The sequence below is a fragment of the Rhincodon typus genome, chromosome 20 (genome assembly GCF_021869965.1).
Source record: "Rhincodon typus isolate 14 chromosome 20, sRhiTyp1.1, whole genome shotgun sequence".
Taxonomy (NCBI): Eukaryota; Metazoa; Chordata; class Chondrichthyes; order Orectolobiformes; family Rhincodontidae; genus Rhincodon; species Rhincodon typus.
The window spans coordinates 39,012,233-39,039,265 of NC_063351.1; the positions used below are offsets into that span (position 1 = coordinate 39,012,233).

At 43.4% G+C, this 27,033-nt stretch overlaps 1 protein-coding gene across 4 annotated transcripts in view; it reads right to left on the reverse strand.

The window, feature by feature from the left end:
* Positions 1–27,033, reverse strand: part of entpd1 (ectonucleoside triphosphate diphosphohydrolase 1) — a 114,299-nt gene that overhangs the window by 54,614 nt on the left and 32,652 nt on the right. For 2 of the 4 annotated variants that reach the window (XM_048608875.1, XM_048608876.1), the window contains exon 2: positions 1,022–1,117. The exons of the other annotated variants lie outside the window; for them this stretch is intronic. The gene's annotated coding sequence lies outside the window, so the exon portion shown is untranslated. The remainder of the gene's footprint in view (positions 1–1,021; positions 1,118–27,033) is intronic. 4 annotated transcript variants of the gene reach the window in all.

A 27,033-nucleotide genomic window follows, 5' to 3' on the forward strand; every position in this document is an offset into this window, starting at 1 on the left:
CAAGGAGATTAATTAGTGATTCCCCATGGACCTTGTATTTGATATCACTCTATTTGATATCAGCAGTAATTTAACTGTAGTATAAGCGAATTCATTAATAGACAGAGGCCCAGGTTCTAAAACGCTCTCAACCAATAGATTTGCAACTACTTACCATACATTCGAGAAATTATTGCAATTGCTCCTGCTCAGGTAGGGCAGCCAGGGGTTACTGGAGAGTCTGAATAATACTTTCTATTTCATTCTGTGAACATCCTCCTTCATATATGGTTCTACAGCCCAGTCGCTTTCAGTGGGTATCAGATCCAAGTGGTGCTATCAGTCTGCTTTTGTGAACCTCAGGGTTATTGGTACTCCCACGCATTCACAAAAGGACAAATTATGCTGTGAATCTGCTGCATTCCCATTTCACTGGCTACTATGGAGATGATGTCGTGATCAGTTGACTGATGAGTTTTCTTACAATATTAAAGAGTCAGCTGTTTTGATTGTTCTCACAAAGTTACAGCCATTCTCACTGGGACCCAGTTCGATACAGTTCTTTTAAACTGGCACAGCAAAGTCAGTTCAAATAATATGTAGAAAAAACGCTGCCATCTACCTGACAAAACAGAACATTATCTAGGTACGTCCTGTTCAACATTCCTGCTAAGCTACATGGGTGAGCAGGCTGCAAGGCATGCTGAGGCCTTGCTCTCTTACAAATACTAAGTGCGTGTGGTTGCAGAAAAAAATTGTAAACAGAAGCTTACAAGCCTAAATTTTAAAGGAAACATTGAGCCTGTTCACAACAAACAGGACAAGTCAAATCTACCACCAACCCATCAGTTAACTCTCAGTCATCAGCAAAGTGATGGATGGTGTCAGCAACAGTGTTAGCAAGGAATGGCAATTACTCACAAATAACCTGTTCACTAATGTTCAGTTTGGGCTCCACCAGGCCCACTCAACTCCAGAAATCATTACAATTTTAAACATGGGAAAAAAGAGTGGAAATCCAGAGGCGAGCTGAGATAACTACCCTTGGCATCACGGCAGCATTCCAATGTCTGGCTGTAGCATCAAGGTGCCCTAGCAGAATTAGCACAAACGTCCAAACAGTGTAGAAACGACAATTCTAAAGCAGATCAAAAAGAAAAATATTTATTTACCTGCAAAAACTAATCTGGTAACAGGTCAGACTTCTGATCATAATGCACAAAAACCCCTTCAGTGCAGAAATTCACACAGAGAGCAGCAAAAAGGGCACACCATGTTTAAAGGGACTAATGGCTGTTTAGTAATGTAAACGTCCAGTGTGAATGTTAGTGAACAAGTGAATGGGTGAGTGGTTGATTGAGTGTAAGAGTGAAGGGGTAGGGTGGAAGGGTTGGTGAAGTAAAGGCATAAATGGGTAGGGTGGCAAGTATGTAGGTTACAGATACTCATGTCACGTTTGCTGGTTCCAGTGGGTCAGGTAGTCAGGCAACACTGGAGGGGTGTCGTCAGGTCAAGGGCTAGTCTGGTCAGGTCAGGAGGGATAGTTAGATCAGTATGGGTTTGAAGTGAAGGATGTTAGTCAGTGAGACCAGCGAAGATGGTCTGGGGAGGTCCGGGGTGGTGGGGGAGGTAGACAGGAGTTTGAGACAGGAGCCGGGGGTCAGTGTGAGTGATTGAGGGAGTGTCATTTATCCAGAAATTAGGCTGGGATTTTTCTGATCAATATCTCCAGTAAGAAAATAGGAACTGTCCATAGTCTCCAACTCTCTCTCAGAGTGGGTCAGAGGGTCTTGGGGAGCAGAGGAATAGCCCGTTGGAAGTCCAAACTTCCCTGGAAATTCCTTTACTGTCAGTGGGTTGGATTTCCACACGGTCCCTTTTCTGATGACTTGGAGACCAGAAGATCTGGGACATTAAGTCAATAGGAATTGAGGAGAACTCTCTGCTGGTTGGAATCATAGCTAGCATGTGGCAACACGGTTGTGGCTCTTGCAGTTTAATCATCTCAGCTTCAGGCATCTCTGCAGGAGTTCCTCAGGATAGTGTCCTAGCCACAATCATCTTCAGCTGCTTCATCAATGGCCTTCCTCCAAAATAAGTTCAGAATGGGGGAGTGACAATGTAAATGGACGAGTAAACCAGATCATAAGCTGAACATAAAACGTAGGAGCAGAAGTAGGCTATTCAACAAATTTAGTCTGCTCTACCATCCACCTTTTGGACCATAGATGATCTGATAATCCTCAGCCGGCTTTTCCCCATAACTCTTAAATCCTTTACTGATTAAAAATATTTAAACCCTAGGAAGAAGTCCATGAGGACCAAGGGAATTGTCAGGCCATGGCTCCAACAATTTCCTCAGCAATAGGTAACAAGGTGTAGAGCTGGATGAACACAGCAGGCCAGGCAGCATCAGAGGAGCCGGAAAGCTGACGTTTTGGGTCTGGACCCTTCTTCAGAAATGCGGAAGGGGAAGGGGGCTCTGAAATAAATAGAGAGAGGGGGAGGCAATGATGGAAGGTGGATAGTGGAGCCGATAGGTGGAGAGAAGACAGACAGGTTAAGGAGGTGGGGATGAAGCCAGTAAAGGTACGTGTAGGGAGTTGAGATGTAGGTTGGTCAGTGAGGAAGGAGGGGCGGGTAGGTGGAAGGGAAGACGGACAGGTCAAGGAGGCGGGGATGAGGCTAGTAGAGGTGAGGTGAGTGTAGGTAGGAAATGGGGGTGGGGGTTGGTCAGTGAGGTGGGAGGAGCAGATAGGTGGGAGAAAAGATGGACTGGTCAAGGAGGCGGGGGCGAGAGGGGGGGCTGGTGTGGGGGTGAGGTCGGGGGTGGGGAGATTTTGAAGCTTGTAAAGGGCACTGGAGGAGGCCCAGGATGGTCATGTCGTCCAAGAAGTGGGAGGGGGAGTTGAAGTGGTTCGCGACTGGGAGGTGGTGTTGTTTGTCACGAACCAAGCACAGGTGCTCCACAAAGCGGTCTCCAAGCATCCGCTTGTAGAGGAGGCCACATCGGGAACAGCGCATACAATAGACCACATTAGCAGATGTGCAGGTGAACATCTGTTTAATGTGGAAGGTTTTCTTGGGGCCTGGGATGGAGATGAGGGGGGAAGTGTAGGGTCAGGTTGTCTAGTGATTGTAAGTTTCTTGAATCTGTCTGTTCCTTCACTTTCCTGATTTATAGTCATTTCTAGGAAGACATGTGTATCCTCTATCGTAAAGACTGACACAAAATACCTCTTCAATTCATCTGCCATCTCTTTATTTTCCATGATTAATTCCCCCAGTCTCATTTTATACAGTATCTACTCTCACATTGTAAATTCTTTTCGTTTTGAAATATATCTAGATCCTCTGACAATCTATTTTTATGATTCTAGCTAACTTTCTCCTTTACTGTATTTTTTTCCTAATTAAACTTTTAGTCATTCTATGCTATGTTTATATTCTGCTCAATCTTCTGACCTGCCTCCCATCAGTGCTCAATTGTAAGCTTTTCATTTAAATTTGATGCTATCTTAGATTTTTTTTAGATAACTGTGGATAGTGGATCCTCGCATTGGATTTTTTCTTTCTTGTTGGAATGTATCTGTCCTGTGTTTTCTGAAATATCTCCTGAACTGTCTGCCATTGCATTTCTACTGGCCCATCCTTTAAACGAATTTGCCAAATCACTCTAGCAAGCTTTGACCTTGTGATTACCCTTTTTGAAGTTTAAAATGCTAGTCTTGGAGCTGTTCTTCTTTCACTTAAACTGAATATAAAATTCAATCATATTAGGATTTCTGCTACTTAGGAGGCACCTTCACTATGTGGTCATTAATTAAACTTATCTTGTTGCATAATATCAGGCCTAGTGTAGCCTACTCTCTGGTTGACTTCAGACAATGCTGTTCTGAATAAAACAGTCTGTGAACTGCTCATCTAGGTTACCTTTGTTCTTCTGATTTTCCAGTGTAAATGTAATTTAAAAACTCCCATGCTTATCACTGTACCTTTCAGACAAGCTCTTGTTATTTCTTCCTTTATACTCTCTTCAGTCATGTGGTTACTGTAAAGGGGCCTGTTCAAGACTCCTACAAATGACTTCTTGCCTTTATAATGTCTCATCTCTACCTGAACTGCTTCTATATCCTGGTTTCCTGAACTTAGGTTATTCCCTTCTATTGTCCCACTTATACCACCATTGATTAACAGAGCCAGTCTCCTATCAGTTTGAGGCTGGGTTCCACGGCAACAGGGAAGGCAACTGCCACTGAACAGGGGTCACACACAGGGCCCTCATAGCCTGAAGCAACCCGAGGATGACCACCAAAATCATCACAAACAAAGGGACATCAAAATCAAGAGTCTGTCTCCAGCTTTGTCAACTGTGATAAGGACGCATGATACATAACATTGGGAAGAGATTTAAGAAAATGTTCTAAGCACATATTTGTGAGCTGTGGTGATACTTCGAATTTAATCTGACATTGCTGAAAAAAGACACATTTTGTCAAAGATTTTTATCTTGCCCTTAGTGAATTCTGTGCAACAATTGAGATTTGTCACTTGGGTCCACAGTGTGGTCGACTTGTGTGAACTGGAAGTTATACATCATGATACACAAAAACTTGCTCTTTGTAGGCAGAAAGAACATGCAGCTCAACAACTTAGGAAATAGTCATTCTCTAGTTAATTTCTTGCAGCAATGCCTTGATCACTCATCAGAGTCAACTTGCCTGGTTTAAAATTTAAACAAAGTTTGGCAGTTAACTGTCAGTCTTTGTTAGGTTGTACATTCTCCATGACAATGCTTCTACCAATCAGAATCCACTTGTTGACAAATCAACACTGTCCTCTCACAAAGTATAAATTTTAGTTTTCCCCTTTAATGATATTTCCTGTGAATCATCCTGATGAGCGCAAGATGTAAAGCTTTGATAAAATGTCTTTTTATCAGCAATAGTCAAGATTACTACTGAATGACTATCAATCTAATATGTTAAAGATGTTATTACATTTTGTTCTATTAAATCAGCATGACTGGCATAGGTTTGAAGTTCTGGTGAACTTTCTAATGTTCAATATTTGTTAAAAGGTGTCATGAAGTCAAAGTTTTTTGTCTTGCATTTGTCAGGTTTGAGACAAGAAAAACAACTTAGATATATCCATACATACAATCATTTCACCGAATAAAGGGTTATAGTGACAGCCAATCCCTACTGCAGTCCCATGTCAATTCCTTGACCAATCAGAGACAACTTGCCCAGTTTGAACTAATCAGTTAATTGTGGCAGTCAACAGTTCTTGCTGTAACTCCATGCTAACCAATCAGCATCCTCTCTCACAGTATATAAATTGTCCATTCCAGATGGTCCTCTTGGCTTTAGTCCAGGTGAGTGAAGATGAGAAGTTTCAAATTTATGTCTCGTTTTAGCAATGTTTAGATTCTGCACTACCAAGCAATTTTTAACATTTGTACTCAAGGGCTTTGATCCCATATGCTTTTGTAATGATTTGAACTGCATGCAATGTTCTCTGAGGAGTTTTGATTGTTGTAATGGGTCTTCTGTTTATGATAGCTTGAAATTTTCTGAGGAGGCCATCAACGTTGTTATGTGAAATGCCACAATATGAAACACTTGTAGGCACCATGCCACTTGGCCCCCACTTCTCAATTTCAGGGGCTGGCATCAAAACACTCACACTTCCTCAGAGTACTCTTCAGAATCCCCATCATTCTCCTAGATCCTCCTCGCTTCCTTTCACATCTGTTGGCTTTAGAAACTGCTACACACCACTGTACTGAGAAATAACCTTGTTGACACATCCTGTTGTGATCTAACTGCTTGATTCAGCCTGCAGAAGCTAGAATTGTATTTTCCTGCTAGTTGTGTTGCTCTCAGTGTTGTGCTGCTCTGCCTCACTTCATGGGTCATGGCCCATCTACTCAGTAGATGTCCCTAGTCATCCATAATCCATATATCCAATTCTGGAGCCAGGATAATGAGTCTTAGCACCTGGGAGCATCTTAAGATGTATCAATCATGATTGCTCCCAGGGTACTGTGCTCAGATCTTCAATCTCCTTTGTCCTATTCACAAGCTAGTTGACTATTTAAGGTGTGCAATGACTTGCAATTCATTAATGCACTTGGTTGACCCATGGGTGGCCATATACTTGCAGTCTACGACTCTCTTGACTCTGGGAAAATGCTAGACCATCAGAGCCACTGGATTTATCAGCCTGACTGACCTTGTCATTCTCACAAACCAATAAACACCCTTGCCCATTGCATCAGTTGCCCTGATGGCACACAGATTCTTGGCACCTCCCTAAAACCTCAGGGTCATGGTCATTTTCAGGGTGATAGGCTTTGGGTGGTTTCCAACAGATTAGAACTAATATCCCCATCATCATATCACATAAAGAAATCACTGTCTTTTTGAAGTTACTAATGGTCTGACACCTGCAGGTAGTTTGGTCTTTGTCTATATAGACATCCTATGGGCCTCTTGTGGTGCATTGGTAGTGTCCATATCTCTGGGCTAGGAGGCCTTGGTTCAAGTCCCATGTGGACATTATGCATATGTACTATTATCATTAAAAAGGTTGATTAGAAAGTATCTACAGACATCCAGCAAGATCCGGTGTTCTTTATTCTATCGCATTTGGATGGCTGTATTTGCCATCATCAATGTCTGTAATGGCATTAGATTCCTGATGGCAAAGTGCACTGGTTGTAGTGGCATCTTGCCTGTTGCTGTCCTCTCCCTCCTTCTTATCATCTTATACTGCTTTACATAACAACAAAAGAACCAGGAGCAGGAGCAGGAGTAGGCCAGCTGAGCCCGCTTCACTATTCAATAAGATCCTGGCTGATCTTTTCATGGTCTCAGCTCCACTTACCCATCCTCTCACCAGACCCCTTAATTCCTTTATTGTTCAAAAAATTATCTATTTTAGCTGTAAAAACACTCAATGAGGAAGCCTCAACTACTTCACTGGGAAGGGAATTCCACAGATTCTCAATCCTCAATTCAGTCCTAAATCTGCTCCCCCTAATTTTGAGGCTATGCCGCCTTGTTCTAGTTTCACCTGCCAGTGGAAACATCCTCCCTGCTTCTATCTTAACTATTCTCTTCTTAACTTTATATGTTTCTATAAGATCCCCAAATTCTTCTAAATTCCAATGAATGTATCTTTATTCCTTCATGGGATGAGGGGCATCACTGGCTAGGCAGCATTTATTGCCCATCCCTAATTTGCCCAGAGGGCAGTTAAGAGTCAACCACATTGCTGTGGGTCTGGAATCGCTTGTAAGCCAGACCAGGTAAGGATGGCAGTTTCCTTCCCTAACGGACATTAGTGAACCAGACAGGTTTTTCCAACAATCGATAATGGATTCACGATCATCATTAGATTCTTAATTCCGGATATTTATTGAATTCAAATTCCACTATCTGCCATGCTGGGATTTGAACCCAGATCCCCAGAATGTTATCTGGGTTTTGGGATTAACAGTCTAGCAATAATACCACTAGGCTATCACCTCCCCAGTGTAATCCCAGTCTACTCAATCTCTCCTCATAAGCCAACTCTCTCAACTCCCGAATCAACCTAGTGAATTTCCTCTGTATCCACACCAGTGCCAGTTCATCCTTCCTTAAGTAAGGAGACCAAAACTGCACGCAGATCTCCAGGTGTGCCCTCACCAGCACCCTATACAGCTGCAACATAACCTCCCTGCTTTTAAACTCAATCCCTCTAGCAAAGAAGGACAAAATTCCATTTGCCCTCGTAATTACCTGTTGCGCCTGCAAACCAACCTTCTGTGATTCATGCACAAGGACACCAGGTCCCTTTGCACAGCAGCACGCTGCTATTTTTCACCGTTCAAATAATAGTCCTTTTTATTGTTATTCCTACCAAAATGGATTACTTCACATTTATCAACATTGTACTCCTGTTGGGGAAGAACAAATCAACTTTATATAGGAATTTCTCTGTTCTTTAATACCATCTACTAGATCATTTTGCAGTAAATCTCTCCAAGATGTTTTCATTCTGACACTGGTTCCTGGCAACCTATGTTCTAAACAGATTGTCTACAATATCTCTGGGCTAAGGCTCGGGCAGGATTTCCCTGCAGCTATAATTAATGCACACAGCTTGGAGCTGCTTCAAACAATAAACTCAGTCTCCAAAGGAAAAACAACATTCCTTCCGTCTGATATTTCCATGTTACATCATTTCTCTGTTCTTCACCAAGGGCATTCAGGCAGTGATTGCGAAATAATAGAGGAAATGGAGTCTAATCAGGCACATCATTCTTGACAAATATGGAAATTCTGCATCTTGTGCATCGATGAAGAAAGTTCAAATGCTTTTTTGTTTTGTCAGTTTGGTTTCCCTTTTCAGCCTGCACTGTTGGCTAGCAACAATGAGAGAAAGACAGCCAAATGTGTACACCTCTCCTTGTCTGTTGCATTTCTAGCCTTTTCATTGACAAATCCTCAGCTGGGCCTCATCATGGGAGCATGAAGTAATAGCAGAACATTTGAAAAATCATAATCTAATCAAGCAGGGTCTGCATTGCTTCATGAAAGAGAAATCATACCTAACTAATATATTAGAGTTTTCCGAGGAAGTCTCAACCAGAGTGGATAGAGGGGAACCAGTAGATGTGTTGCATTTGGACTTGCAAAAGGCATTCAACAAGGTACCTCACAAGTTTCTTAGGGTAGTGTCCTAGGCATTCAACAAGGTACCTCATCAAACCTTAAGTGATGAGGTAAGAGTCCATGGTGTTGGAGGTAGATTGGCATGGGTTTAAAAAAAAGCTAATGGGCAGGAAATAATGAGTAGGGATGAGGGGTTCTTTTTCAGTTTGGCAGCCTGTAACCAGTGGGGTTCCATAGGGATCAGTGCTGGGACTGCAACTGTTTACAATATATATTAATGACTGTGGAGGAAGGAAACAAATGTACTGAAGCCAAATTTGCAGACAAGACAAAAATGGTGCAAAGGCAAGTTGCAAGAGGGATACAAATAGTTTACACTGTGATGTTAATAGGCTAAGTGAGCAAAAAGTTGGCAATTTTTTTCTTCATTCATTTTGTGGAATGTGGGCATCACTGGCTGACCAGCATTTATTGCTGTCTCTAGTTACCCTTAAGAAGGTGGTGGTGAGCTGCCTTGAACTGCTGCAGTCCACCTAGGTTGACCCACAATGCCATTAGGAAGGGAATTCCAGGTTTTGACCCAGCGACAGTGAAGAAATGGTGATATATTTCCAAATCAGGATAAGTGGCTTGGAGGGGAACTTGAAGGTGGTGGTGTTCCCATGCATCTGCTGCCCTTGTCCTTTTAGATGGAAGAGGTCATGGATTTGTAAGGTGCCGTCTGAGAATCTTTGGTGAATTTCTGTGATGCATCTTGTAGATAGTACATACTGTTGTTACTGAGCCTCGGTGGTAAATGCTTGCGGATGTGGTGGCAATCAAGCAGGCTGCTTCATCCTGGATAGTGTAAAGCTTCTTGAGCGCTGTTGGAGCTGCACTCATCCAAACAAGTGGGGAGTATTCCATCACACTCCTGACTTGTGCCTTGTACATGGTGGACAGGTTTTGGACAATGGGGGTGAGTTACTCATCACAGTATTCCTAATCACTGATCTGCTCTTGTGGCCACTGTGTTTATGTAATGAGTCTAGTCGAGTTTCTGGTCAATGATAACCCCCAGGATGTTGATTGTGAGGGATTCAGTGATGGTAACACTTTTGAATTTCGAGGGGTGGTGGTCATAGCCTGGCATTTGTGTGGCATGAATGTTACTTGCCACTTGTCAGCCCAAGCCTGAACAAAGACTGTAATGAGGCCAGGAGCTGAGTGACCCTGACGGAACCCAAACTGACCATCACTGAGTATGTTATTGCTGAGCAGGTGATGCTTGATAGCACTCTTGATGACACTTTCCATCACTTTGCTGACGATCAAGAGTAGACTAATGAGTTGGTAATTGGCCAAGTTGGATTTGTCCATTGTTTTTTAATATACAGGATGTACCTGAGCAATTTTCCATATTGTTGGATAAATGTCAGTTTTGTAATTGAACTGGAATGGCTTGACTAGAGGAGCAGCAAGTTCTGAAGCACAAGCCTTCAGTGCTGTTACCAGAATGTTGTCAGGGCCTGTAGACTTTGCAGTATCCAGTGTCTCCAACCATTTTTGATATTATGTGAAGTGCGTAAAATTGGCTGAAGACTGGTTTCTACAATGCTGGGGACCATTGGAGAAGGTAAGATGGATCATCCACATGGCACTTCTGGCTGAAGATTGCTGCGAAAGCTTCAGCGTTACTTTTTGCACTGATGTGCTGGGCTAAATCATCATTGAGGAGGAGTGTATTTGTGGAGACTCCCCCTCCAGTGAGTTGTTTAATTGTGTACTTCCATTCACAACTGGATGTGGCAGGATTGCAGAGCTTGGATCTGATCTTTTGGTTGTGGGATCGCTTAGCTCTGTCTATCACTTGCTCTTGTGCTGTTTGGCATGCTAGTAGTCCTGTTTGCTAGCTTCACCAGGTTGAAACCTCATTTTCAGGTATGCCTTGTGCTGCTCCTGGCATGCCCTCCTGCACTCTCCATTGAACCAGCATTGATCCCCTAGCTTGATGGTAATGTTTGAGTGGGGGATATACCAGGCCATGAGGTTGTAGATTGTGCTGGAGTACAATTCTGCTGTTGATGGCCCACAGCGTCTCATGGATGCCCAGTCTTGAATTGCTAGATCTGTTTGCAGTCTATCCCATTTAGCACAGTGATAGTGAGGTCAAGTATGTTTTTCCCTCTTGTTGGTTCCCTCAGTAGCTGCTGCAGACCCAGTCTAGCAGCGATGTCCTTTAGGACCCGATCAGTAGGACTGCTGCTGAGCCATCCTTGGTGGTGGACATTGAAATCCTACCCAGAGTACATTTTGTGCCCTTGCCATCCTCAGTGCTTCCTCCAAGTGTTGTTCAACATGAAAGAGTACTGATTCATCAGCTGAGGGAGGACAGTACGTGGTAATCACTGGATAGTTTCAATGGCCAAGTTTAACTTGAAGCCATGATACTTCATGTGGTCCAGAGTCAATGTTGAGGGCTCCCAGGGCAATTCCATCCCAACTGTATCCCACTGTGCCACCAATTCTGCTGGGTCTGTCCTGTCGGTGGGACAGGACAAATCCAGGGATAGTGATGGTGGTGTCTGAGACATTGTCTGTAAGGTATGATTCTGTGACTATGACTATGTCAGGCTGTTTCTTGACTAGTCTGAGATAGCTCTCCCAATTTTGGCACTAACCCGCAGATGTTAGTGAGGAGGACTTTGCAGGGTCGACAGGGCTGTTTCTGCCTAGGTCGATGCCGGGTGATCCATCTGCTTTTATTTCTTTGAGACTTTGTAGTGATTGGTCCAACTGAGCTGCTTGCTAGGCCATTTACAGGGCAATTGAGAGTCAACCACATTACTTTGGGTCTGGATCACACGTAGGCCAAATCAGGTGAGGATGGCCGATTTCCTTGACTGAAGGGCATTAGTGAATTGGATGGGTTTTTCCCGACAAATTGACAATGATTTTGTGTCTTTGTTTTTTTTTTTTTTGTTACTGAATTTCAAATTCCACCATTGGGATTCAAACCTGGGTCCCCAGAACATCAGCTGAGATTCTGGATTAATAGTCTAGCAATAATACGACGAGGCCGTTACCTCCTCACTGTGTGTGGAGTATAGAGTAGGAAATATGAAGTTGTTTATTTTGGAAAGGAGAACGAAAGAACAGAATATTATATAAATGAAGAAAAACTGCAACACAAAGGGACTTGGGGGTATCTGCATACAAAACAAAGCGAGCACACAGGTGTAGCAGGTAATCCGGAAAGCTAATAGAATGTTGGCCCTTATTTCAAGGGTGTTGGAGTTTGAGTAGGGAAATCTTACTCCAACTGTACAAGGTGATGGTGAGACCACATCTGGAGCATTGAACACTTTTAGTCCCCTTATTTAACAAATAATTTCATATCATTGGAGGCCATTCAGAGAAGGTTCATTAGGATCTCCTGTATGACAGGATCGTCTTTTGAGCAAAGGCTAAACAGGTTGGGACTCTACTCACTGGAGTTTAGAAGAATGAGATGATCTCATTGAAACGAAAATGGTTCTTAAGGGGCTTGACAGGGTAAATACTGAGAGGATGTTTTCCCTTATGGAAGAGTCTAGAATCAGACGGCATGGGCTCAGAATAACGGGATGCTAAGACTGAGATGAAAAGGAATTTCTTCTTTCAGAGGGCTGAGTCTTTCAAACTACTTGCCACAGAGTTGTGGGGCAGACTCCTTGTGTCTATTTAAGTCTGATATTGATTGTTTCTTCATCAATAAGGGAATCGAGGGTTATGGGGAAAAGGCAGGAAAGTGGATGTGAGGAATGTCAGATCAGCCATCATCCCATTGAATGACAGAGCAGACTTGTGGGGTTGAACTGTCAATTCCTATTATTATTTCTTATGGTCCTATGGTCTTAACACAGGGAAACTGGGTCCCTCATGGCCTCAGGCTAAATCTTCAAGGGAATTCAGAGGAGATCTGGCCTCCAGACAGGAAGTGTGCAGGCCTGCAGGCATGAAGGCACACCCTTTATGAATTAAACTCATAGCAATGGTTGATTACCCCTACTGCCCTGTGAATTTATTGAAAGAATTTAAGGTTCAGGAAATAACCCCTGACAAAAACTCTGGAATGGAGGTCAAAGACAGATTGATGCCTAATTATTGTCATCCTTCCAGCAATTCTTGCAACCAAGTTGATTCCAAACAGTGTTTTGCAGTCCTTTGAAGGTTGAGAGGGTGGACTCTAATGTTTGGGAAGCCCAGCCTATCCATAAATTTTGCCCAGGCTTGCATCCTGGAGAGGATACTCCAGTTTCACTGTGGAGCATTGAAACTGGATTAATAGTTTAATAGATTAATAGTCTAGCAATAATACGACAAGGCCGTTACCACCTCACTGTGTGTGGAGTATAGAGTAGGAAATATGAAGTTGTTTATTTTGGACAACAGTTGGATGTCTAATTGGTCACCCAACATTTCCCCTCAAGTCAAGTAGCAAGATCTCACCCTCAATGAGCCATCTGCTTCAGAGTCTCAGCTCAGTGTGTGAACAGAATCCATTGCACCAGGCAATCAAACAATACAAACAAAAAGAAGGCACTAACTCTTGCTTGGCAAGCTAGAACATCAGAACCATGAGCATGGGATTAATTCACAGACAACATGCAACTGGTTGATAATGCATACAAGACATCTATAATCAATATGGAGCTAGGTGGATTGTCCAGTGGCATAGCTTCCCAACAAGAGAAGTAAACGGTAGTGTGAAGCTGAGGCCATAATTGTGTAGCTGTGATCTTATTAAATGATGCAGCAGCATCCAGGGGCCAAATGACCTATTCCTGCTCCTAATTCACATATTCACTTGTTCGCATCAAGTCTTAATTTAAACAGGGCTAGTGAACCTCATGAGTGTCTATGATGCAAAGCTATGCTCCACTACATTGGTGAAACACCCATTGTTTGACCTTAACACTGCTAGTAGCAGTATTCCATGTTAGAACATCTTTCTCTACTGGGGATTTTGATGCCAGAGGACGAACAGACCATGTGTCATGACCCTCCTGTCCCAGACGTCATGGCCTGGGAAAGATAACTGAGAATAGACAGAAGTCCACTTCAGCTTTGCTGCTATCATGAGCAAGCCTTTGAGTAACTAACATCTTCTTTCAGAACAAACCATTCCATAAAGTAAAAACTGAAAGAACCGCAGATGCTGTAAATCAGAACAAGAACAGAATTTGCTGGAAAAGCTCAGCAGGTCTGGCAGCATCTGTGAAGAAAAATCAGTTAACGTTTCCTGTCCTGACCTGAAATGTTAATCCTGATTCTTCTTCACAGATAGTGCCAGACCTGCTAAGCTTTTCCAACAACTTCTGTTTTTGTTCCATTCCATAAGGTGTCTGGAGACATCCAAGACTGAGGCATCAGCATCATGATCATCACCAAGTGTGAATCTAAACAACATTGTCAACATGCAAACTACAGCACTGACTGTGATACAGATCACTCTTCAGTGTGTACCATGGTTAGGATATAATCGTTGAACATTTTTATTCAAAGCTGAAATACTGTCCTCATGTCAGCGTCAGAAATACTACCCAACCCAGATAAACACCGACAGTTCCATGACTCCACAGAAGAGAAATGCAACATACTTCAGAACACCATCTACAAAATCACACTCCTAACATACGCAAAGAAAGAAAAGAGCTGACTAGTTTGAGGCTGATATCACTGTGGTGGAACCTGTTGATGAAGCCAAGTGGTCTTCTCTCATTACTGACAAGAGAAATCCAAGCAAGATGATGCTGAAGACTCTGAATGTACTGAGAACTGTTTGAAGTAAAGTCTAATAGATTGCTAGCCAGTGTGCCAAATATCTGTTTAAACAGCCCACTTTGGTACACAGCAGCTGCAATAATCATTTCCAATCTGGATACAGGAATAGTGGGCCTGACTACAATCAGCACACACCTCTCCACACTGAAGATTCGTCATTTGACTGACTTTTTCCCAATGTTGGCACAGCACACCAGGAGATTTCTAGACTGTTGCTACCTGACTTGGGTGTGAAAATCCACACAGGTTTACAACCAATTGTCTGAATTCCAGCAACCTAAGAAGGTTGCTGATATATTCTGCAGTTTATTAATCTCCTCATTCTTTACTGCATTTACAAGTTTTATGTAATCTGCAGAAAGTGAATGTTTAATGCATAGTTTACCTTAAACGGTGTGAGATAACAGGGTATGATAACATATTGAGATTAAATGGATATATTGTGTTCTGATTCGGTTGTGAGGCTTTTACTGGGGAACAGGTAACGCAAAATGAAAATGTTGAACTGAGAGGTGACCTTATGGAGGTTTATAAAATAATGAGGGTTATAGATAAGGTGAATGGCAAGTGTCATTTTCCTAGGGTGAAGGATTTCAAGACTAGGAGGCACAGTTTTTAAGGGGAGAGTAAAGACATTGGGGCAATTTATTTACACAGTGGTCTGTGTGTAGAATGAACTTCCAGAGGAAGAATTGGATACAGGTACAGTTACAACATTTAAGAAACATTTAGATACATAAGATATGTTTGGAGGGATATGGGCCAAGTGCAGGCAAGCGGAACTAGTTTAGTTTGAGATTATGGTCACATGGACAGGTTAGACTGAAGGGTCTGTTTCCATGTTGTATGACTCTGAGAGGAGGTCATCTTTTGTAAGTGCAACATCTCCTTGAATTCCTCAATAGCATCCCCCAAATAGTCCCCCATTTAATCCTTCTTTACTTATTTCACAGTCTCACTACAACATCTTATGTTTATTGTTACAGCTGCAATGAAAGAATAGCCTCCAGCAACAGTTGTCTCTATTTTCTCTGAATGATACAGATGTGGTCTCAATCAGTGCACTGCAATTAACATCCCACAAATGGAAACGGTCAATGTATGAGCTTTGGGAATTAACAGGAAGCAAAGACTAGGCATTCACTTCACATTCAGAAGAATTCCAAATTCTTGGAATTTCTAACTTGGCTTCTGTCCTGTTCATTATGCAGAAGTTTGTTTGTAACCCAGCTTTTTAATGCTTGAATTAGAAATAGTTCTAAAAGTTCTGTGATGTTAAAAGAGAGTTTACATTGGTTTGGAAATATTTGGAAACTTTATAATCCATTAATATGGGTGTTTTTCAGGAACTGTCATGAAATTGTGGTCAAATATACCAAATGTGAGGAGAGTGGGTCACAAAGTGATGAGTCCAACTCAAGTTCATGGTGTATCTAAGATGCAGGGTGCATAGGATGCATTTTTGTATCCATATTTGCTTTCATGCTGCCATTTCCTATTCCCAATATTCACAAGAACACAAGAATTAGGATTAGGAGTAGTCTATTAAACAAACTGGGTGGGGCTGGGGGTGGGAGGAGAGACAGAGGGAGAGAGAACAGTGAATTGCAGACCAGCTAGCCTAATTTTAGTGGGGGAATATGTTCCAGTCTGGTATAAAAGACACAGCAGAACGACTGGAAGGCATTATTGAGATTGTACAAAGCCAGCCTAGGTTTACGAAAGACAAATTATGCTAAACAAATCAACTGGAGGTTTTTGAGAACGTAAGAAGTAGAATACACAAGGGAGAATCAATGGGTATGGTGTATTTCAGTTTTCAGAAGATTTTTGATAAAGTCCCACATAAGAGGTTAGTGGGCAAAGCTAAAGCACATGGGATCATGTGTAATAGATTAGCATGGCCTGAGAGCTGGTTAACAGACAGGAAACAGTGGGAATAAATGGGTCTTTTGTGGGTGGCAGTTATTGACTTGTGGTGTGCTGCAGCTATTCACAATAAGTGTAAACGACCTGGATGAGTGAGCCAAATGCAACATTTCTAAGTTTGCTGACATCACAAAACTGGATAGGATCATGTTGTGAAGACGATGCAAGGAGGCTTCAAGGTGATTTGGACAAGAATGGGCAAACATATAGCAGTTGATGTAGTTTAGACCCCCTCCTCCTGGACACCACCCCAAGGCCTCCTACCCTCCCTCGACCTCTTCATCTCCAACTGCCGTTGTGACATCAATCGCCTCAACCTCTCCACCCCTCTCTCCCACTCCAAACTCTCCCCTGCAGAACGTGCCGCCCTCCGCTCCCTCCGCTCCAATCCCAACCTCACCATAAAACCCACGGACAACGGAGGCACAGTTGTAGTATGGTGCACTGACCTCTACATCGCCGAGGCCAGACGCCAGCTCTCCAACACCTCGTCCTACCGCCCCCTTAATCATGACCCCACCCCCAACCACCAAACCATCATCTCCCAAACCATCCACAACCTCATCACCTCAGGTGACCTCCCACCCACAGCCTCCAACCTCATCGTTCCCCAACCTCGCACTGCCCGCTTCTATCTCATTCCCAAATCCACAAACCTGACTGCCCTGGTCGACCCATTGTCTCCGCCTGCTCCTGCCCCACCGAACTTATCTCCACCTATCTGGACTCCATTTTCTCCCCCTTGGTCCAGGAACTCCCTACCTACATCAGTGATGCCACCCACGCCCTCCACCTCCTCCAGAACTTCCAATTCCCCGGTCCCCAACACCTCATCTTTACCATGGACGTCCAGTTCCTATACACCTGCATTCTCCATACAGATGGCCTAAAGGCCCTCCGCTTCTTCCTGTCCCACAGGCCCGACTAGTCCCCCTCCACTGACACCCTCATCCGCTTAGCCAAACTCGTCCTCACCCTCAACAACTTCTCTTTCAATTCCTCCCACTTCCTACAGACAAAGGGGGTGGCCATGGGTACCCGCATGGGCCCAAGCTATGCCTGCCTCTTTGTAGGATACGTGGAACAATCCCTCTTCCGTATCTACACTGGCCCCAAACCCCACCTCTTTCTCTGTCACATTGATGACTGTATCGACGCCGCCTCGTGCTCCCACGAGGAGCTCAAACAGTTCATCCACTTAAACACCTTCCACCCCAACCTTAAGTTCACCTGGACCATCTCTAATACCTCTCTCTCCTTCCTGGACCTCTGTCTCCATCTCCGGCAACCACCTAGAAACCGATATCCATTTCAAGCCCACCGACTCCCACAGCTACCTAGAATACACCTCCTCTCACCCACCTTCCTGCAAAAATGCCATTCCCAATTCCCAATTCCTTCGCCTCCGCCGCATCTGCTCCCAGGATGAGGCATTCCATTCCCGTACATCTCAGATGTCCTCGTTTTTCCAAGGACCGCAACTTCCCCTCTCAGTGGTCTAGAACTGTCTCCCTCAACTCATCCCTCACACCTCCTCCCCGCAATAACAACCAAAAAAGAATCCCCCTCGTGCTCACGTACTACCCCACCAACCTCCGGATCCAACGCATCATCCTCCAACACTTCTGCCATCTGCAATCCGACCCCACCACCGAAGACATTTTTCCCTCGCCACCCTTGTCTGCCTTCCAGAGGGACCACTCTATCCATGACTCCCTTGTCCGCTCCACACTCCCCTCCAGCCCCACCACACCCGGCACTATTCCCTGCAACCGCAGGAAGTGCTACACCTGCCCCTACACCTCCCCCCTCACCCCCATCCCAGGCCCCAAAAAGACTTTCCACATCAAGCAGATGTACAGGTGAACATCTGCTTGATGTGGTATACTGCATCCACTGTTCCTGTTGTGGCCTCCCCTACGTCGGGGAAACCAAACAGAGGCTTGGGGACCGCTTTGCAGAACACCTACGCTCGGTTCGCACTAAACAACTGCACCTCCCAGTCGCGAACCATTTCAACTCCCCCTCCCATTCTGCAGATGACATGTCCATCCTGGGCCTCCTGCAGTGCCACAACGATGCTACCCGAAGGTTGCAGGAACAGCAACTCATTCCGCTTGGGAACGCTGCAGCCCAATGGTATCAATGTGGACTTCACAAGTTTCAAAATCTCCCCTCCCCCGACCGCATCCCAAAACCAGCCCAGCTCGTCCCTGCCTCCCTAACCTGTCCTTCCTCCCACCTCTCCCCTCCTCCTACCTCAAGCCCCACCCCCATCTCTACCTACTAACCTCATCCCGCCCCCTTGACCTGTCCATCCTCCCTGGACTGACCTATCTCCTCCCTACCTCCCCACCTACACTCACCTTTACTGGCTCCATCCCTGCCTCTTTGCCTGGTCTGTCTCCTCTCCACCTATCTTCTCCTCTATCCATCTTCTATCCGCCTCCCCCTCTCCCTATTTATTTCAGAACCCCCTTCCCCGCCCCCATTTCTGAAGATGTTTGCTGATTTGAGTTTTATGACCTCCTGATGGAGAGAAATGGAGCCAAAAACAGGGTCAGGCAGAGAGGAGGCATAACAGCAGCATTACTATTGTTAGCAATCTCCAGGCAGTCAAGGTTAATGAGAAGGCCTGAGTTGCATAAGCGTCTATGAAAAGAAACCTCCAGAAGCAGTAGGTTGTGGCAGGGCAGACGGGAAGACATTTTGCAAGGATTTTGGAGTCATGAGTTTTGGGAACCCACGTTAAACATTGTGAGCGGAGTTAGAGACTTGTTATAAGCATCTTTGAGAGAGACATACACGAAAGAGAACAGCTTTGAGTGAATGCAGAGAAATTTTCTGAAACGTCACCAGTTAGAGCTGGGACAGCTGAGCGAGAAACAAAAGATAGGGAATGACTCTTCTTTGAGAAACAGAAACTAGGAATAGGAGTAGGCCATTTGGCACTTCAGGTTTGTTGCACCATTCAAGAGTAAAGACATTTTTCCTCATTCCAGTCTAAAATTGCCTGTCCGTTATCTGATACCGTGGCCCCTTGTTCTAGACTCCCAACCAGAGAAAACATCCTTGCTGTATCTAGTCTGTCCAGACTGTTGGAATTTTATATGTTTCAATCAAATCCCCTCTCATCATTTTGAACTCAAATGAATATCAGTCCAGGTGAACTAATCTCTTCTCATAGGTCAGTCCTGCTATCCCTGGTATCAGCTTAATGAACCTTCATTGCATATCATCTATGCCAAGATATTTGTTCTTAGGGAGACCAAAATTGCACACAATACTCCAGGTGTGGTCTCACCAAGGCACTGTATTACAGCAGTAAGTCATCCTTACATTTGAACTCAAAACATCTTACAATGAAGGACAAAATACCATTTGCTTTCCTAATTGCTTGCTGCACCATGCCTTTCTACTTTCATTGACTGGTATATAAGGGCACCCAGATCCCCTTGTAAAATCACATTTCCAAAATATCACAATTCAGATAATACTCTGCCTCTTTGGTTTTTACACCAAAGTGTATAATTTCACATTTAGCTACGTAATACTGCATCAGCCATTATAGAATCATATAGTACAGAAGTGGTCCTTCAGCTCATGTATCATTAAAAATACACTACTACCTACATTATTCCCACTTTCCCACACTCGGCCCATAGCTTTGAATGTTATAACACTTCAAGTGCTCATTCAAGTACTTTTTCCCATCTCAATTACCCTCCCAGGCAGTGCATTCCAGATCCCACCACCCTTTGTTTGGAAAGAAATTCCTCAAATTCCCTGTAAACCTCCTCCCTTTCACTTTAAAATTATGCTCCCTTGTTATTGACCTTCAAATAAGGGGAAAAAATTGCTTTCTATTTGTAGTGACTGTAACGAAGTCAGCCGAGTGGATGTCATAGAATGTGAGTTCCCTGATTGGGGCTGTCCCCCTACCGCATCCCAAAACCAGTCCAGCTCGTCCCCGCCTCCCTAACCTGTACTTCCTCCCACCCATCCCCTCCTCCCACCTCAAGCCCCACCCCCATCTCCTACCTACTAACCTCATCCCGCCCCCTTGACCTGTCCGTCCTCCCTGGACTGACCTATCTCCTCCCTACCTCCCCACCTACACTCACCTTTACTGGCTCCATCCCCGCCTCTTTGACCGGTCTGTCTCCTCTCCACCTATCTTCTCCTCTATCCATCTTCTATCCACCTCCCCCTCTCTCCCATTTCTGAAGAAGGGTCTAGGCCTGAAACGTCAGCCTTCCTGCTCCTCTGATGCTGCTTGGCCTGCTGTGTTCATCCAGCTCTACACCTTGTTATCTCAGATTCTCCAACATCTGCAGTTCCTACTATCTCAGCAAACATCTTGTCAATTCTCTGCTCAGACTTCTTGTAAATGCTGTTTTTAACACATGGTTAAAGATAACCTTCTCGCATTTATTTTAACAAGTCAGATGCTCTCTGAACTGAAAACTAAAATCTATTTTCCATTCCAATTTTGAATCCAAGTTCCCAAATAGCAATAACAATTTATGAGCTTTCATCACACTAAATTTTTTGGCATTGAAGAAGTAGGAAGCAAAGTGGGTAAAGGGCAGTCTGCAGATGTGTTATATTTTGATATCCAAACAAGTAGTTGAAAAGAGCCAAATTGATGGTTACTACACAAGGTAACAGCCCACAGTGTAGGGACAATGTTAGTGTGTATAAAGGATTGACTAGCCAACAGGAAGCAGAGAAAAAAAATAAAAATAGCTCTTTTTTGGGTTAGCAAGCTGTAACCAGGGTTTTACCAAGAAAAGATGTACTTGCCATAGAGAGAGGGCTTCAAAGACTCATCAGACTGATTCCTGGGATGGAGAGGTTGTAATGTGAAGAAAGATTAAATAGACTAAGTCTATATTGTCTGGAGTTTAGCAGAATGTGAGATGACATAATTCAAATAGGGGAGATGCAGGAAAAGTATTTTCCTTGGCTGGAGGGCCTGGAACCAGGGGACACAGGCTCAGAATAAAAGGCAGACCATGAAAGAGAGATGACGAGAAACCTCTTCATTCAGAGGATGGTAAATCTTTGGGATTCTCTGCCACAGAGGGCTGTGGAGGCTCAGTTGTTAAGTACACTCTAAATGGAGATTGCTAGATTTCTAGCTATTAAAAATAACAAGGGATATGAGGATTGTGCAGGAAAATGGTGTTGAAGTAGAGGTTCTTAGCCATGATCTCATTAAATGGAAGAGTGGGCTTGAAGGATTGAAAAGCTTACTCCTACTTCCATTTCTAATGTTATTAAATATTCATCTGGCAAATGATAAAACAGCTACCAATCTGTCTTCCATAGGGGTTTATTCACAATAGCAGATGTAGTAGTGGTTTTGGTGGGATATTGATATTGTCACTGTCCCAGAGACACAGGCTAGTGATCTGGGGAAGTGCGTTCAAATCCTATTGTAGTAGCTGGTGGAATTTAAATTTATTCAATAAACCTGGAACTGAAAGCTGGTCTTGGTAATATTGGTCATGAACCTATCAATGATAGTTTTTTTAAAAAAAACCATAGTTCATTAACCAACTTTAAGCAAATGAAATCTGCCATCCTTACCTGGTCTGGCCGATGTGACTGCAGACCAGAGAATTAAGTCATGCTGCTCATTTAGAGAACTGGTGTGGATATGATGTGTCAAATGGCCTCCTCTGCACCATAACTACTTTGAGACCAACTCTTAACTAACCTCTAAAAAAGCCCAGGAAGCCACTCAGTTCAAGGGTAAGTCAGGACAGGCAACAAATTTTGGCTTTGCCAGCAATTTCCATTTCCCATGCAAGAACTTTTAAAAAGAAGTGCAAGCCACTTAACAAAAAAAAACCCAAAGAACTGCCAATGCTGACAATCACAAACAAAAACATAAATTCCTGGAAAATCTTAGCACATCTGGAAGCATCTGTGGAAAGAAAGCGGAGTTAATGTTTCTGCTCCAGTGACCCTTCAACCAGAACTGATTGTAGCAAGGAAAAGAACATAAGAACATAAGAACTAGGCGCAGGAGTAGGCCATCTGGCCCCTCGAGACTGCCCCGCCATTTAATAAGATCATGGCTGATCTTTTTGAGACTCAGCTCCACTTACCCGCCCACTCACCATAACCCTTAATTCCTTTACTGTTCAAAAATTTGTCTAGCCTTGCCTTAAAAACATTCAGCGAGGTAGCTTCAACCGCTTCACTGGGCAGGGAACTCCACAGATTCACAACCCTTTGGGTGAAGAAGTTCCTCCTGATCTCAGTCCTACATCTGCTTCCCTTTATTTTGAGGCTATGCCCCCTAGTCCTAGTTTCACCTGCTAGCGGAAACAACCTCCCTGCCTCCACCTTATCCATTCCCTTCATAATCTTAAATGTTTCTTTAAGATCTCCCCTCATTCTTCTGAATTCCAATGAGTATAATCTCAGCCTACTCAGTCTCTCCTCATAAACCAACCCTCTCAACTCTGGAATCAACCGAATGAATCTCCTCTGCACCCCCTCCAGTGCTAGTATATCCCTTCTCAAGTAACGAGACTAAACTGCACACAGTACTCCAGGTGTGGCCTCACCAGGACCCTATACAGCTGAAGCATAGCCTCCCTGTTTTTAAACTCCATCCCTCGAGCTTAGTATGTATGCTGAAGATGAGGTTTGGGGAAGGGAGAGAAGTAAACGATATGTGGAAATGGAGCCCAGAGAGACAGAACAACAGTTAGGCAGACAAAGGATAAAAGGTCAGTTTGGGGAATGAATAGCTGCTAATGGGGACCATTAGTAGCTGACAATGGGTTTGTTATAGGGCAGCCCATGTGATGACAAGGTCTGGTGTCTGGTGGTTAGGGTAAGGACATGGGAAAGGTGCTCATGCCCTAAAGTTATTGTACTTGATATTAGGTTCTGAAGGCTGCAGGGCCACAAGCTGAAAATGAGATGCTGTTCTTCCAGTTTGCTGAGCTTTGCTGGAACACTGCAGAAAGCTCAAGACAAATGCTGACCAGGCAACATGGTGGTGTGTTGAAGTGGCAGGAAGTTCAGGGTCATTTTTGCAGACAGTCTTGCAAAGTGGTCACCCAGTCTATGTTTCATCTCCCCAATGTAGTGGAGACCACATTGTAAGCAGCGACTGGAGTAAACTAGATTGAGTGAAGTGCAGGTAAATCGCTCCTTCACCTGGAAGGTGTATCTGGGCTTTTGGATAGAGAGGAGGGAAGAAGTAAACAGGAAGGTATCACATCTTCTGTGATTGCATGGGAAGGTGTCATGGGAGTGTGGGGAGATGTTGGGAGTGGAAGAGCCGTGGACCAAGGTATCCTGGATGGAACTGGTCCTGCAGAAGGATGACAAGGGAGAGACAAACCACTGTTTCCTTTCACAGACCTGTCCCACCCATGTGGAAGCTAGTTCTCATAAGTGTGCTTGCCCTACTCTTTTTGTAATTACAATAAAGTGTTCTTATAAAAAACTAGAACATTCACATTTACATATTCAAATGACTCAGCAATTACAACATGAGCAGTGGACAGAACATCTCATTGTTAAATTTGCTGATGGGATGTCAAGGGAATCTGCAAAGGAATATAGATAGGATAAGTGAGTGGACAAAAATTTTGCAGATGAAGTATAATGTGGGAAATGTGAACTTGTCCACTTTGGCAGAAAGCAAAGCAGTATAACACTGAGAGTCATAGATTAAAGGAAACGGACCCTTCAGTTCAACATGTCCACACTGACCAGGCATCCCTATCTGACCTAGTCCCATATGCCACCATTTAGTCCATATCTCTCTAAACCTGTCCTATTCATATACCCATCCAGATGCCTTTTAAATGTTGCAATACCCACCTCCACCACGTCCTCTGGCAGCTCGTTACATTAATGCACCAGCATGCATGTGAAAAGTTAGCCCTCAGGTCCCTTTTAAATCTTTCCCCTCTCTCCAAAAAACTATGCTTTCTAGTTTTGGACTCCCCCACCCCAGGAAAATGACTTTTTACCGTATCCATGCCCCTTTATGATTTTATAAACCTGTATAAGGTGACCCCAAAGCTTCCGATACTCCAGGGGAAAAATGCCCAAGCCTATTCAGCCTCTCCCTAAAACTCAAACCCTCAGTCCCTGCAACATCCTTGTTAATTTTTTCTGCACCCTCTCAAGTTTAATGACATACATCCAATAGAATATGCAGTATTCCAAATGTGGTCTCACAAATGTCCTGTACAGCCACAACATTAAGTCCAAACTACTATGCTCAAGGTTATAACTAATGGAGGCAAGCGTGCCAAATGCCTTTTTCACCATCCTTCTACCTGTGACTCTATTTTCAAGGAACTTTGTACATACACTCCTGGGTCTTTTGTTTGGCAACACTGCCCAGGGCCCTACCATTAACTGTATACGTCCTGCCCTGGGTTGCCTTACCAAAATGCAACACCTCTTATTTGTCTAAATTAAACTCCATCTGCCACTCCTCAGCTCATTGTACTCTGAAATAATCTGCTCCATTGTCCACTGCACCACTTACTTTGGTGTCATCTGCAAACTTACTAACCTTGCCTTCTATACATAAATGATGAAAAGCAGCGGACCCAGGATTCATCCTTGCGGCACATTGCTGGTCACAGGCTGCTAGTCTGAAAAGCAACCCTCTGCTATCACTCTGTCCCTTCCCTTAGGCCAATTTTGTCCAAATGGCTAGCTCTCCCTGGATACCATGTGATCTAACCTTACTAACCAGTTGACCATGTGGAACCTTGTTGAATACTTTGCTGAAATCCGTATAGGCAATGTCTACTGCTCTGCCTTCATCAATCTTCTTTGTCAGCTCTTCAAGAAACTCAATCAGTTTAGTGAGATACAATTTCCCACTCAGAAAGCCATGCTGACTATCCCTATTCAGTTGCCTTTCCAAGTGAATGTAAATCCTGTCCCTCGGAATCCCGTCCAACAATTTATTCACCACTGACGGAAGGCTCACTGGTCTATAGTTTCTGGCTTTTCCTTAGTCTTTCTTAAGTAATGGTACATTATCTAACCTCCAGTCTTCCAGCACTTCATTCGTGGCTGCCAATGAAACAAATACCTCAGCAATCTCTTCCCTGGCTTCCCACAAAGTTCTGGGAAATACCTGATCAGTCCTGGGGTTTATCTACCTTTATGCATTTTAAGACCTCTTGCACCACTTCTTCTGTAATATGAACCCTTTTCAAGACATCACTATTTATTTCCTAAATTGCATAGTTTCCACGTACTTCTCCACAGTAAACACAGTTACAAAATATTCATTTAGTATCTCTCACATCTCTTGTGATTTCACACATAGACAGCCATAATAATCTTTAAGGGGCCCTGTTCTCTTGCTAGTTACTCTTTTGCCCTTAATGTATTTATGGAATCCCATTGGATTCGCCTCAACTCTAGTTGCCAAAACTATCTCATGTCCCCTTCTTGCCCTCCAAATTTCCCTCTTAAGTATACTGCTACTGCCCTGATATTCCTCTCGGGATTCACTCCATTCCAGCTACCTATATCTGATATATGCCTCCTTCTTCTTCTTGACCAGAGCCTCAATTTCTTTAGTCATGTTGCATTCCCTACACCTAACAGCCTTGCCCTTCACACTAACAGGAACATACTCCCCTTTTTTTATTATTCTTTTAGTCATTATTTACTTGTTTTTTAAATTGTTTTCAAATCTTCTGGTTTACCAATAACCTTCACACTCTTTTTCTTTCAACATGATACCATTTAATGTCCTTTGCTACAAATCGTGATCTCTCTCATAAGAGTCTTTCTTTCTTAATAGGATATTAATTGGTGAGAATTATAAAGTATCTCCTTGCATGTCTGCCATTGCTTTCTTACTATATTAACTTGTAACCTATTTTCCCATTCCACTCTAGTCAACTCTGACTTCACATTCTTATTATTGCTTTCATTTGAGTTCAATACTCTAATTTCAGACTCAGATTTCTCACCTTAAAACTTAATGCAAAATTCTACTGTGGTATAATCATTCTTATTTGAGAATGCTTTACTATGATGTTAATAATTAACTCTGCCTCATTATACATTACCAGTTCCAAAATAGCCCATTCCCTGGTTGTTTCCAGAACATATTGTTCTTAGAAACCGATTTAGTCTTGCCTTGAGGATCTTTTACTATGAGGTCATTAATTATTCCTGCCTGATGATACATTACATTTGGTAGGAATAACAGCAAAATGGACTATTATTTAAGTGGTGCTAAATTGCAGCATGCTGCTGTGCAGAGGGACCTGGGTGTCCTTGTATATGAATCACAAGAAGTTGGTTTCTGGGTTCAGCAGGTAATTAATAAGGATAATGGAATATTGTCCTTCTTTGCTAGAAGATGGAGTTTAAAAATGGGGAGTTTATGCTGCAGCTGCATAGGGTGTTGGTGAGGCCACACCTGGAATGCTGTGTACAGTTTTGGTCTTCTTACTTGAGAAAGGATGTACTGGCATTGGAGGGGGTGTGGAGGAATTTCACTAGGTTGATTCCCGAATTGAGAGGGTTGGCTTATGAGGAGAGATTGAGTGGACTGATTGGAATTTAGAAGAATGAGGAGGGATCTTACAGAAACATATAAAATTATGGAGGGAATAGATAAGATAGAAGC